Below are 14,347 nucleotides of genomic sequence, written 5' to 3' on the forward strand. Positions count from 1 at the left end.
AGTATGGCAGTTAACATGATTAAAGAAGTATGTGCTTTAAAACTGTTCGTGTTGCAAAGTCTAAACATTTTCTGTAGAAAAAAAAAAATTGATGTAAAACCTCGTTTTAACAGCACTCGAATAGTTCACTTAACATTAACATGGTGTGTAGAAAAATATATAACTAATAAAAAATATAAAATTTATATAAGAAATTTTTAGTGAATAATTTATGTGTGATTTAATGCTGTTGATACAAAGTAGAAAAACGTGTACTAAGGTTTTTTAAGTAAATAAATGTACGTTAGTTTTACTTTCAAACAATCATTAACTTTAGGGTATATAAACAACAAGTTGTGCAAAATTTTGGTGATAAAAAAACACAATTAAAAGATATATTTAGCTATTTAGGATTTATTAAACATCAAAAATTTCACCAAAAAAAAAATTAAATGTTTAATTTCTTGTATCTTAAATTAACTAAATTTTATTCTTCGTTTTTTAAATAAAGCAGAAAAAAAGCTAATGTACCTATACTGTTTATGGTAAGTTTTTGTTGAAGTTGATTTACAAAACTATGTTTTCAAAACATTCGTTTGAGTATATAAAATACTATAAAAACGGTCTTACGCAATGTCTGAGTATTTTCAGATAAACAATACATCTAAACTAACGATTAAATAATATTTTGAGATAGTTTAAGTATTGTGAAGTACTATTGTAACAAAAAATATATTTTAGTAATATTTTAGTAGTTATTAACATTGTTTTTGTTAAAAAACGTTTAATGGTATGCAAATTAATTCAACTAATGTTGAACTTCATCCATACTTTATACCAGTTAGAAAATTTTTTATAAAACACAAACTAGTTTTAATCTTCCATAATCAATAGTTAGAATAATACTTGATGTATGAGTGCGAGATGTAACAAATTTGCAAAATGAACTTAATACTTTTTAAAATCTCTTAATGTAATATAAGTTAGTTGTCTTATAAATGTATGATATTTTAGCTAAAGTTAAAACTTTACTTTGAAATTAATTCCATTGATCTGTACTTGTTTTATCTTTAATCTGTTATTAAAAAACACTTTTAAACTCATATATTACTTTAAGTTTGAAATAATAGCTTAGTAACCTTTAAAAAACGTTTTAAGTTACAGCTGTTAGTAATTAGTTATAAATAATATAGTACTTAATAAGACATTAAATAAGCTAGTTTATTGATGTTGATATATATGATCATTTTTACTGCCAAATAGATTTTTGAAATTAATTATAATCTAAATATTATGTTTATAACCTGTAGTAGTAAAAATTTTAAAAGCTATGCACAAAACTTAAAACATTAAATTTATCTTTATTTTGAGTAGTTAATATAATCTTTTACACTTGCCCTAAATGTAATAAACTTAAAGTTATTGAGAAAATAAATTTTCATAATATAAATTTTTTACAACTAAAGTATAAAAAACAATACCTTTAGAAAACTTCAACCTATATTAGATGTAATAAAGATAGTCGAAAAAAGTTTTAAATTTGTTTTTCAAATTTTATTAAACGATATTTACCTACTTTTGTAAACATAGACTATTAACTTTCCTAAGAGTTTAATTTAAATGTGTTTTCATTCATGAAAAATTTCGTTATAATATTCTTATAATATTTCGTACAGGTATTTTAATAAATTTCTTTGGTCCGTAATCTAACTTTAAACATATTATAAGTACTATAGACGTTGTAATAGGATGTTTTAAACAAAATACTTGTATTAAACCTTTTTTCATCGTACACTATTAAAATAATTTCGAATAATGATATTAATATTCTAATAATATAATTTACAGCTAATTAAATTAATCTCTTCAGTAAAAAATATTAGTTTTAAAGTATTAAAACTCCTTTTGACGTCAAAATCGGCTGTTAAAGCAAAGTACTTGCAATAAACATTGTTTATCATACATTGTTTGAGTTATTTAGATTTTTGGTTGTAATATTATTGTAATATTTCGTCCAGCTAAATTTATAAACGTCTTTGGTTAGTAATCTAACTTTTAACATATTAAAAGTACTATAGACGCTACAATAGGCTGTTTTAAACATATTACTTGTATTAAACCCTTTTTTATCGTACACTATTCGAATTCTTTTAATTATTGGTAATAATATTCTTGTAATATATCATAGAGCTAATTAAATAAACTTTTTTGGTTAGGAAACTTAGTTTTAAAGTATTAAAACTCATTTTGACGTCAAAATCGGCTATTTAAGACGAAGTACTTGTAATAAACATCATTTATCGTAAACTATTTGAATTATTATTATATTGGTAATAATATAATTGTAATATTTCGTAAAAGTAGTTTAATAAACCACTTCGGTTAAAAATATTAGTTTTAAAGTACTGAAACTCCTTTTAACGTCAAATCGGCTGTTTAGGACGAAATTCTTGCAATAAACAATGTTAATCGTACATTATATGAGTTATTTCGATTTTTTGTTACAATATTCTTTTAATACTCGAACTGCTAATTTAATAAACTTCTTTGGTTGGTAATCTAACTTAAAACATATTAAGAGTACTATAGACCTTATAATAGGTTGTTTTTAACAAATTACTTGTATTAGACTCTTTTTTATCGTAAACTATTTAGATTATGTTGATTTTTGGTTGTAATATTCTTGTAAAATATCATACAGCTAATTAAATAAACCTTTTCGGTTAGGAAACTTAGTTTTAAAGTATTAAAACTCATTATGACGTCAAAATCGGCTATTTAAGACAAAATACTTGCAATAAACATTGTTTATCGTACATTATTTGAGTTATTTTGATTTTTGGTTATAATATTTTTCAGTATTTCATACAGCTAATTTAATAAACGTCTTAGGTTAATAATTTTAGTTTTAGAGTATTATAACTCCTTTTGACATAAAAACTGCTTTTTTAGACGAATAACTAGCAATACACATTTTTTATCGTACGATATTTGAGTTATTTCAATTTTTGGTTATAATTTTCCTGTAATATTTCGTACAGCTAATTTAATAAGCGTCTTCGGTTAGTAACCAACTTTAAACATATTAAAAATCTATAGACGTTATAATAGGCTGTTTCAGACAAAATACTTCTGTAAAACTATTTAATTCTACACTATTTGAATAAGCTTTATTATTGCTATTAATATTCTCGTAAAATATCATACAGCTGACTAAATAAACTTTTTCGGGTAGAAATATTAGTTTTAAAGTATTAAAACTCCATTTGACGTTAAAATCAGCTATTTAAGACCAAATAATTGCAATAAACACTGTTTATTGTACATTATTTGAGTTATTTTGTTTTTTGGTTATAATGTTCTTGTAATATTTCTTATAGGTAATTTAATAAACGTCTTCGGTTAAAATTATAAGTTTTAAAGTATCAAAACTAATTTTTAGTCAAAATTGGCTGTTGAAGATGAAAAACTTGCAACATACATTTTTTATCGTACATTATTTTAGTTATTTTGATTTTTGGTTGTAAACTTTCTTGTAACATTTCGTACAGCTATTTTTATAAACTTCTTTGGTTACTAATCAAACTTTAAACATATTAAAAGTACTATGACGTTATATTAGGCTGTTTTAAACAAAATATTGAATAAAACCCCATTTTAATCATATACTTTTTGAATCATTTTGATTATTTATAATAATTTTCTTATAGTTTATCATACAGCTAATTAAATAAACCTCTTCGGTTAGAAATATTAGTTTTTAAATATTAAAACTCATTGAAGTCAAATCGGCTGATTGAGACGAAATACTTCCATAAACATTGTTAAATGTACATTATTTGAATTATTTCGATTCTTGATTATAATATTCTTGTAAATATCGTAAAGGTAGTTTATTTATCCTTTTCGGTTTAAAATATTAGTATTAAAGTATTAAAACTCCTTTTGACGTCAAAATCGGCTGTTTAAGACGATTACTTGCAATAAACATTTTTGTCGTACATGTTTAAGTTATTTCGATTTTCTGTTATAATATTCTTGTAATATTTTGTAAAGCTACTTTAATAAACGTCTTTTGTTAGTAATCTAATTTTAAACATATTAAAAGTACTATAGACTATATAAAAGGCTGTTTTAAACAAAATACTTTTTTTAAACCCTTATTTATCGTACACTATTTGAATTATTTTGATTATTGGTATTAACATTATTGTAATATATTAAACAGCTATTTAAATAAACCTCTACGGTTAGAAATATTAGTTTTAAAGTAATAAAACTCCTTATTACGTCAAAATCGGCTGTTTAAGACGAAATACTTACATTAAACGATGATTATCGTACATTATTTGAGTTCTTTCGATTTTTGGTTTTAATACATTTTTAATATTTTGTAAAGGTAATTTAATAAACCTCTTCGGTTAAAAAATTTAGTTTTTAAAGTATTTAAACTCCTTTTGACGTCAAAATCGGCTGTTTAACACGATATACTTGTAATAAATATTATTTATCGTACACTATTTAAATTATTATGATTTTTGGTAATAATATTTTTGTAATACTTCGTAAAGGTAATTTAATAAACGTGTTCGGTTGCAAATATTAGTTTTAAAGTGTTTAAACACCTTTTGACGTCGAAATCGGCTCTTTTAGCCGAAATACTTCCAATTAACATTGTTCATTGTACATTATTTGTGTTATTTCGATTTTTGGTTATAACATTCTTGTAATATTTTCTTTAGCTAAATAAATAAACCTCTTTGGTTAGTAATCTAACTTTAAACATATTAAAAGTACTATAGACGTTATAATAGGCTGTTTTTAACAAAATACTTCTATTAAACAGTTTTTTATCGTACATCATTTAAAATATTTTGATTATTAGTTTTAAAGTATTAAAACTCCTTTTGACGTCAAATTTGGCTGTTTAAGACGAAATACTTGCAATAAACATTGTTTACCGTACATTATTAAGTTATTACGATTTTTGGTAATAAAATTTCTTGTAATACTTCGTAAAGGTAATTTAATAACGTGTTCGGTTAAAAATATCAGTTTTAAAGTGTTTAAACTCTTTATGACGTCGAAATCGGCTCTTTTAGCCAAAATACTAGCATTTAACATTGTTTATCGTACATTATTTAAGTTATTTCTATTTTTGGTAATAATATTCTTCTAATATTTCGTACAGCTAATTAATGAACGTCTTTGGTTAGTAATCTAACTTCAAACATATTGAAAGTACTATAGACTTTATAATAGGCTGTTTTAAACAAAATACTTGTAATAAACCCTTTTTTATCGTACACTATTTGAATCATTTGAATATTGGTATTAATAATCTTGTAATATATCATACAGCTAACTAAATTCTTTGATTAGGAAACTTAGTTTTATTGTATTAAAACTTATTTTCACGTCAAAATCGGCTAATTAAGCAAAAATACTTGTAATAAACATTATTTATTGTACACTATTTAAATTATCATGATTTTCGGTAATAATATTGTTGTATTATTTCGTTAAGGTAATTTAATAAAGGTCTTTGGTTAAAAATATTAGTTTTAAATATTAAAACTCCTTTTGACGTCAAAATCGGCTGTTTAGGACAAAATACTTGCAATAAATATTTTTTATCGTGCATTATTTGAGGTATCTCGATTTTTGGTTAAATTATTCTTGCAATATTTTGTGTAGCTAATTTAATAAACGTCTTTGGATAGTAATCTAAATTTTAACATTTTAAGTACTTTAGACGTTATAATAGGCTGTTTTGAACAAAATACTCGTGTTAGACCCTTTTTTATCGTACATTGTTTGAATTATTTTGAATATTGGTATGAATATACTTGTAAATTATCATACAGCTAATTGAATAAACCTTTTAGGTTAGGAAACTTATCTTTAAAGTATTAAAGTCAAAATCGGCTATTAAGATTTTCATCAGAGTTATCGCTCTACTGACTTTAAGAGCTCTTACTTCTCTCTTTTATTTTTTAAAGAGAAGCTCCTGATATTTACAGAAAATTCTAAAAGTTTATTATCTCTCTCTATATTATGTCACCATTAAGTTTGTAATCACAGAATATGTTCTAGAACCTTCTATCCGTTTCTTAAGTTTTTTAAGATGCGTTGGGTTAAATTTGTAAACGAAAATAAAATAAAAACTTAAAAACACTAATTCAAAAATTTTAAGTTCGAGAAAAACTGTTTACTGTTAATACAACTACTAATAAATCAAATTTTGTTGTTTGTGTATAAATTTATTTTATGGGGGTCCGATTTTAAAGCAAGTTGTTTCCCCTAATATTTCCTGAATCATCAATTAATTTTTTTTTTGATACTTATATCCTTAACCCTAACCCACGTTACCCAAACATATTAAAAGCTAATTAAAACATAAAATTTTTATAAATTTTCTATGCTGACTCAGATAATATTTGGGGATTTTTGTCACATTAAGAAAAGGACTCTTTTTATGTTTTCCCAAAGTGGGCAATAACCAGAAGGCGGCTAAAAGTAAAAGTAATTAAGTAAAGGTGATGACTATTTTCCAAGTTTCTACCAAGAGGACGATTGTAAAAATAAATTTTGGAAACCTTGTCAGATCCATTTGGTTCAGGTTGCCATTTTTTTACAAAATTCAAAGGCTTACCAGGCTAAAGAAAAAAAATAAAATAAAAATACTTTTTTCTGTAATCCGTTTTAAAATGTTTGCAAAACAACTGAAAACATACTAATAATTGTAAGTGAACTAAAATTTGGTTGAATACAATTTAAAAAGAAACAAAGTATTTTTATAAATAAGTGTTTCTAAAATTTTTTTCTTACATAGTTTAATTTCTAAGTTTATAATTGTCCAATTTAGACTTCTTTTGAATTCCTTTAACTTCGCGCAAACCAGCATAACTTCAGCATAACTTTTAAGCTCTTTTAAATTCACTAAAGTCTCGGCTTTCTGGACATTAGTTTTGGGAAAATGATAATAAGAATGATTTTTTCCAGCTGCGGACCCAAATACACAGATTTTATTTTATAATACCTTAAAGTACCTTAAAGCTTTTATTAAATTAATATGTTTCAAAATTTTTGTTAAAAGTTTTAAATAACTCACTTTGTGTTCTAAAATACAGTCTTAGCACTCAACTACCACTAAACTTAATTGTAATCACTAATATTTTTCATCTAATTTTTTTTGTACAACTTCAGTTACTTTGTATCTGAAAGTAATTGATAGTTACTTTTGAACGAGCACATTTGTATTAAAACAAAACTAATTTTAATTTAACCTTGTCATTAGGGATTATTTTTTTAATTGAAGTTAATACATAATCATAGATATTAATAAAAAATATTAATGATAAGAAGTTAAGACTTTTTGAGCAATAATATTTTGAGACAGCTCTAAGTGTTAGTAATTAGGAATTTTATTATAATCAAAATTTGTTACTTAATAGAATCTTTTAAAATTAGTACTTTTTATGTTTAATAAACAGCTTAATGGTTTAAAAAACTGTTTAAACAAGTATTTTAAATATAATCCAATGAGAATTTAATCTATATTGTTGTTTATTGCTAAAAATTACACTTAAAAAATTAAGTTTCATTTAACATAATGTATTTACTTTTTAAAAATTTGCAGCTAACTATATAGGTTTTTTAAAAGGAAATAAAAAAGCAAATAAATCAAATATTTTGCCTTAATAAAAAAGTTTTAATTAAAAAAAAATTACATGATGGTTATATATGGGTTGGATATCTAATTCTATAGCTTTAAAAATAAAGATTCAAGACTTAAAAATTTAATAAACATTAAATAATTCAGAAACAACTCCTGTCAGCATTTGTTCGGGAGTGGTCAAATATGTACAAAGACATTTTTGAACAAGAAAATTTTGCACGGTGGGTCACTTTTGCACGATGAGTCAAAACTGCATGAAGGGACACTTTTGCACGAAGACACTTTGCACAAAGGGTGACTTTTGAACGAGAGGTCATTTTTACACGAGAGTAAAAAGTAAATATAAAACAAAAGAAAAAAAAAAACAGAAAAATAAGTGTACAAAACACCAAAAAGAAGGAAACAAAAAAAAATCAACCCGTGCAAAAGTGACTCTTAGTGCAAAATTGATCCTCTGTGCAAAAGTGTTCCTTCGTACATATTTGAAACCTAGTCACATTTATTACAACTTAAACATACATATGAAGTATAATACAACTATTTTTTTTTACAGTATCTTTATTCCAGAATTGTAGTGCATATATTTTTTTTTGACTGAAAGTCCAACCTTGGTGTCTTTTATTTATCAAGTTACAATAATTTTTATGTTTGACTTTTACGGTTATACTCTTGAGAAATTATTTAATTATCACTAAAAAGCTTTATTCATACTGTATTGTCAAAAACTCAGCAATAAATTTTCAATTTTTATATTTGCTATTTTTCTGTTAATATATATAGTTTATTGAGCGACAACAAAAGCGCTAAAAATATTCAGTCCTAGGATTTTGTGTACAAAGAACCTTTCGGTTATCGAGTCGCACACCACGGGTACCTTTTAACGTCTTTTCCAGGACTAAATAGACTATATTCACACTAGTCAAAAATACTTTGTGAGCCTTAATGTTTTTTAGACGACTTCTAGCAATTTTTGAAATTGTATTATTATTGTACAGAGTATGAGCAATATTTAACTTCTCCAATATTTTTCTACAAACGTTCAAAATTGGATCTACTTAAAAGTTGAAAATGTTTCAAAGAAAGCTCAAGTTTTTGATTATTTTTTTAAAATTGAACAAAGCTCACTTCAAGCCATTTTTAAAATTCGTGTTCGGGTGTATGTATTGGGTAGGAGTCAAAATTGCACCAAGACAATTTTGCACGAAGAGCCAAACTTGCACCAAGACAATTTTGCACAGGTTGGGAAAATATGTAATACTTTTTTATAATTTAGATTATTTTACTTTTACCCCTAACCCTAGTTTGGTATATATATATTTTTTATTAATTTAAGTTTTTAATTTTGTATATTTTTATTTCCTTGTTTTTTTAAAATCAGTTTTCAACTTTTATTTTTACTCTCGTGCAAAAATGACCCCTCGTGCATATTTGACCCGTTCCAGTATGTATAATACTGTAGAAAAACTTCAAAAATTTGAACTAAAATTACAAAACATTTTTGAGTGCAAATTTACTAGAAATTATAAAGTTTAAATATATATAATGGAAGTTTAGCTAAAAATAGTTTAAAACTCCTTTATATTTAAAAAAGCAATTAAAAAAGTAGTTATATTTTTTTCGTTTAGAGTTGTAAATAGGGTTGCCGAATTTTTTAGAGAAATTTCTTCCTGGTTTTTAAAACTAAACGTTTTCGGTCTATTTTTAGTTTTAAGGTAATTTTAAAAACATTGTTTAGTAGTATAACAACATTAAAAAGATACTTGAACAGCTTTTTTCCGGTGCATAACTTATTTAATAACATAACATAATACATTTTTTTTTCTTAAATTTACTTTAGTACTTTCGTAGTAAGGCTCATCAGAAATTGTATCTTACTAAGTTAGAATGTATAGAAATTGAAACAAAATCATACTGTAGTTTAAAGTTTTAAAACATAAATATTTATAACGTCATTTTATATTTCAAAACTTTAAACTACAGTATGATTTTATTTCAATTTGTATTCATTCCAATTTAGTAATATACAATTCCTGATGAGCCTTACTACAAAAGTACTAAAATAAGTTTAAGAAAAATGAAATGTATTCTGTTAAATTATTTAAAAAGATACTGTAAAGCACGGTTTCCAAACTATTTTTCAAATGGCCATCTTTAAAGACATTAAAAAAAGCTATGGCCAAAATGATTACTCCAGAAATTACCACTAAAAACAGCTAAGACCTTTTTTGCTCTTCATCTGTAACTACAGAATTCCTGATGTAAGTTTTAAATTACGACCTCATGGTCCTCTGTCGCCCATTTACTGCCCCCCCCCCTTCCTGTCATGGCCTCCTGAGTATCTGTCATGGCCCACTTTGGGAAACCCTGCTGTAAAGCTACCTTAAATGAGTTTTTTAGAAAAAAAAATTGATGACAAAAATTATTTGTCTATATTATAGATTTTTCGTGCTAAATTGAAATTTTGCAAAAATTGTTTAAAACTCCAGGTTTTTTAGTGATTCTGTACAAAATTCCAGGTTTTTTAGCCTAAATTGTCAAATGTCAGGTTTTTTGGCAACCCTGTGTAACTAAAGGACGACGTAGAGTGCTACAATTGTCACAAAAAAATTAATCTTAAACATTCATAAAGAAAATAAAATCATTCTTTAAAGCTAATTTGAAACAAAAACTTAAAGTAAAAAACAATTAGCTTAATAATAAACTATTAAGCTTAATTAAATGTACACAAGCTATAATATTTTAGTTTAATGACTTTTTTACTCATAAATGTAAATTCAATTGAGGTTATAGTTTATTTCCATTAAATTTTTCGAATATAAAAACAAGGAGAAATTGAAATTCATTGATTAGAATTTAATAGTTTAAGTAAAAATGTAATTAAAACAAATAAACTTCTTAATAATGTAGACTATACTTCATAAACAAAACACATTGAAAACTGTATACTATGTTTAACTTCATTATAGTAGTAAAAAAATAAACAAATAAAAAATCTATTTAACTTTAGAGATGAAACAATATGAAACTTGAAAAATAAAAAAAAGCTTAAAAAACAACTTTTAAGGTTTATTTGGAAATTGTTTTGAAATTTAGTTACAAAAAAATCTTTAAAATTTAAAGCATGTCAGTTGTACAAAAGTTGAAAAATTAAAAAAGTTCAAGATTTTAAGTAATGGACAATATAAGAAAAACGTTTTGAGTAAAAACTTTTAATTGTTACGCAATAACCGTAATTTGCTTTATGACGTCATCAACGTGAATCGAGGTCGCCTGTTGGTCCGATATAATTTCAAAATCGACGAAATCTTCCTTTTGTAACGTCATCATTCGGTTTTCCGGTGACGCGATTGTTTTGACGTCACTTTGATCCGATTGTGACGTCATCATGTCTGTCCTGTCGAGCATCATTTGAAGTTTCTGTTAGCTTATGACGTCACGAGATGACGTGGCGATTCTGTTCGAGAAAAAATTAAAATTAACTTCACTGAACGACACTTCTCTAAATAAAGAAATTAATAAAACTTGTAAATAATTGCCAAGTCTTCACGCGACAATCTAAATCACTTTGGAAAATATCCAACAAAATTATTTTCAAACTTTTTGATATGTCGGTGAAAACTAAAAGTCGTAAAAGCTGTTTGAACTTGCAGATGATTGTTCAATTGTTTAGTCAATCTTCCATGTCGACTACCACATTTCAAGGTACTTAAACCGTTATATATACGCTTTTATCATCATCATGAAAGCAGCTGCGATGGCCGAGTGGTTAAGGCGATGGACTCGAAATCCATTGGGGTCTACCCGCGTAGGTTCAAATCCTGCTCGCAGCGCTATGTTTTTTATTAACTTGATTATTTACATGCAATTTTTACTGTGTATGTATAAATAAATTGAGTAAATTATTAGTAAAACAGACGGGTTTTACTTTATACATTTGCAAATTTTCATTTTTATCTTAAAGTGAGGACAGAAGTTTTAATGAGCAACAAAAGGCGCAAAGTTTGTATGTGAAATAGTTTTCAAAAAAATATTAAACTTGGTGATGTCAAATATTAAAATAACTAAAACTCAATTTTTTTAATAATTTTTGTATAAATTTATTCGTAATCAAGTGTGGAAATATTATTAGAGAAAGTTACACCACAAAAATTATTTAAAATAGGTTCCAGCGGGGCTCGAACCCGCGACCTTCTGCGTGTAGAGCAGACGTGATAACCGCTACACTATGGAACCTGTTGAGCCAATATATACTGTTGTGTTTATATATAGTGTTTACACAACAACAAAATTTAGTTAGTAAATACTAGTTGCTCAAACACCAAATATTTCAAATTAGTCTTTACTGTAAATAACCTCAAACATTTTTTTAGGTTTAAGCCTGTGCATCTAATTGTTAAGTGTTAAATTTAGTTTAAAACTATGAAATATAAAACTAAAAAGTAAATTAAATAATAATCAGTTCTTAAACAATTTTAACTATCTAAAACAGAGAATAAAAAAATAAACTGTAATATGCAATTAAACAGACTAGTAGTAGTACTTTTTTACTGCAATGTTTTTCATTCAAATTACTTTTTGTGTTTAAAATAGTTTGACAAAACTTAAGTACAAAAATTTTGTATGACAATAAAAAGCTCAAACTTTGTTTTACTAGTATTGTATAACATATTTATTTATATGTAAAATAAAGTGATATTATTATATCTCTATCTTTAACGGGTATAAATAGGTATAGCAACTTAATTTAGTTATAAAATTAACAACAAAAACTATGTACAATTTATTGCCTTCACAAACAAACGATCTAAAATGGTGCGCGACGCTTGAGTTTTCTACACATTAATCTTATACGAACTTCAATATCGATAAAGGTGGAAAATACAATATTTATAAACGTAGAAATCCTATCAAAATTGTTTCACATCGTACCACAGCTTACGTCTTCGGCCACGAAGTCTCACGTAAGCTGTTTTATATCGTTCTATACTTAACCTCTGCGGCCGCGCAGTCCCAAGCCAACTATTTTGTATCGTAATGCCATTCACGTCTCCGGCCTCGAAGTCTCACGTGAAAAGCTGCAACTACTTCCACGAAGGAAGAGTCGCCCCGTTGAAGCGGCCTAGGTCCGCTCCGTAGGGTAGTTGAGGTATAATAACCTAATTTGTAGATGTGCTTCATCGTTTATATACATTTTTACTCTCTCTTTTGCAGGTGGCTTGATATGTTGACAGTTGCAGATGGCTTGACTTGTTGACAGTTGCAGGTGGCTTGACATGTTGACAATTGCAGGTGTCTCGTTGCATGTTGGAAGCTGCAAGTGTTTCGGCATGTTGGAATCTGCATGTTGAAATCTGCAGGTGTCTCAGCACGGTTTTAATAGCCAGCTTACATACTCACCTGTTTTTGCACACGGCAATTAATGAATACAAAATTGTAGTTATTTTGCCTTTGTCAATCAAAAAATACCGAGTAGAATTTAAAATATAAATTAGAGAACTGTTGTTATTATTTATTTGAAACTTGTCTTTTGGAAGGAATTTTTAATTAAAAAAGTTTTAAAACTTATTCTAATGCATGCATCGACATATGGACAATTGAAGTGAAATAAGTATAATTTCACATAAATGTCCAACACTAGCACATAAACTATATTTTAAATTAAAACTAGTGATAGCTTTTGTGTTTAATTTTTATGGTTTTAAATAACAAAATTATAATTTTTCGTAAAATGATTGTTGTTTATGAACAGAATTACTAATTTTAGTCACTTTATGTATTTACGAAGAGTTCACTTTTACAGGGTTGCCACTCATTTTTTCCAATATTTTTTTTCCAAGTTTTCCAAATTTGTTCCAGGTTTTTCAAAGTACACATTTTTGGGTCTATTTTTAATCTAAAGTTAAGTTTAAGGTAAGAAACTGTGTTAATTAGTATAAAAAAATTCAAAAGATACTGTAAAGCTACTTTAAATACTTTTTAAATGAAAAAAAAAATAATGACAAATTTTTTTATTTAATAATATATTTTTTGAGTCAAATTGAAATTTAACTACTTAACATGTGAAAATTGTTAAAGTTCCAGGTTTTTTTCAAAATTTTCTCAAATTCCAAGTTTTTTCAGGTTTCCAGTTAAAGTGGCAACCCTGATTTATATCAATAATTTAAAAAAATATTATATAAAAAAAACCAAAGATTTGTTTGATTTATAATAAAAGAAATATAAAATTTCTGACCTGGTAGTATTTTTAGTTTCTTTTAAAATTTGCAGAATTTCTCCGTTATTTTGTTTATTCTTTTCCAAATCACTTTTAATATCTCCTTTGAAATTTTGCTGTAAATAAAATATGAGTTTATTTTATGAAAATTACTGATTGTTTCTTAAAGCGTGCACGAAAACCAGCTATTTATTGTGTTATTAAAGAGAAAAGGTGTAGAAGTAAAAAGTTTGTATTTAATAACCTAATTTACGCTTATTTTTTCAAAGACTTTTTTTACTTTAGTTAAATTTTTTATGAAGTGTAAAACCTTTGTAAACACAATGTCATACCTAGCTTAAATAGTAAAAAAAAACTCAAAATTAGCAAAACTGTTTCCGCCCGGGCTCGAACCGGGGACCTTTCGCGTGTTAGGCGAACGTGATAACCGCTACACTACGGAAACGTGTGATGAGGGCAAGTTTTATCGAATT

The 14,347-nt window shown here is 25.9% G+C and overlaps 3 non-coding genes across 3 annotated transcripts; 1 reads left to right on the forward strand and 2 right to left on the reverse strand.

Annotated features, from left to right (window-relative positions):
* Nucleotides 1–11,408: 11,408 nt before the first annotated feature.
* Nucleotides 11,409–11,490, forward strand: Trnas-cga (transfer RNA serine (anticodon CGA)). The gene has a single exon. It is a non-coding gene; the product is annotated as a tRNA-Ser (tRNA).
* Nucleotides 11,491–11,820: 330 nt separating this feature from the next.
* Trnav-uac (transfer RNA valine (anticodon UAC)) lies at nucleotides 11,821–11,893 on the reverse strand. The gene has a single exon. It is a non-coding gene; the product is annotated as a tRNA-Val (tRNA).
* A 2,353-nt stretch (nucleotides 11,894–14,246) lies between these two features.
* Nucleotides 14,247–14,319, reverse strand: Trnav-aac (transfer RNA valine (anticodon AAC)). Its single transcript has one exon. It is a non-coding gene; the product is annotated as a tRNA-Val (tRNA).
* Between the last annotated feature and the right edge of the window lie 28 nt (nucleotides 14,320–14,347).

The sequence above is a fragment of the Thalia democratica genome, chromosome 6 (assembly GCF_965202585.1).
Source record: "Thalia democratica chromosome 6, ktThaDemo2.hap1.1, whole genome shotgun sequence".
In the NCBI taxonomy this organism is placed as follows: Eukaryota; Metazoa; Chordata; class Thaliacea; order Salpida; family Salpidae; genus Thalia; species Thalia democratica.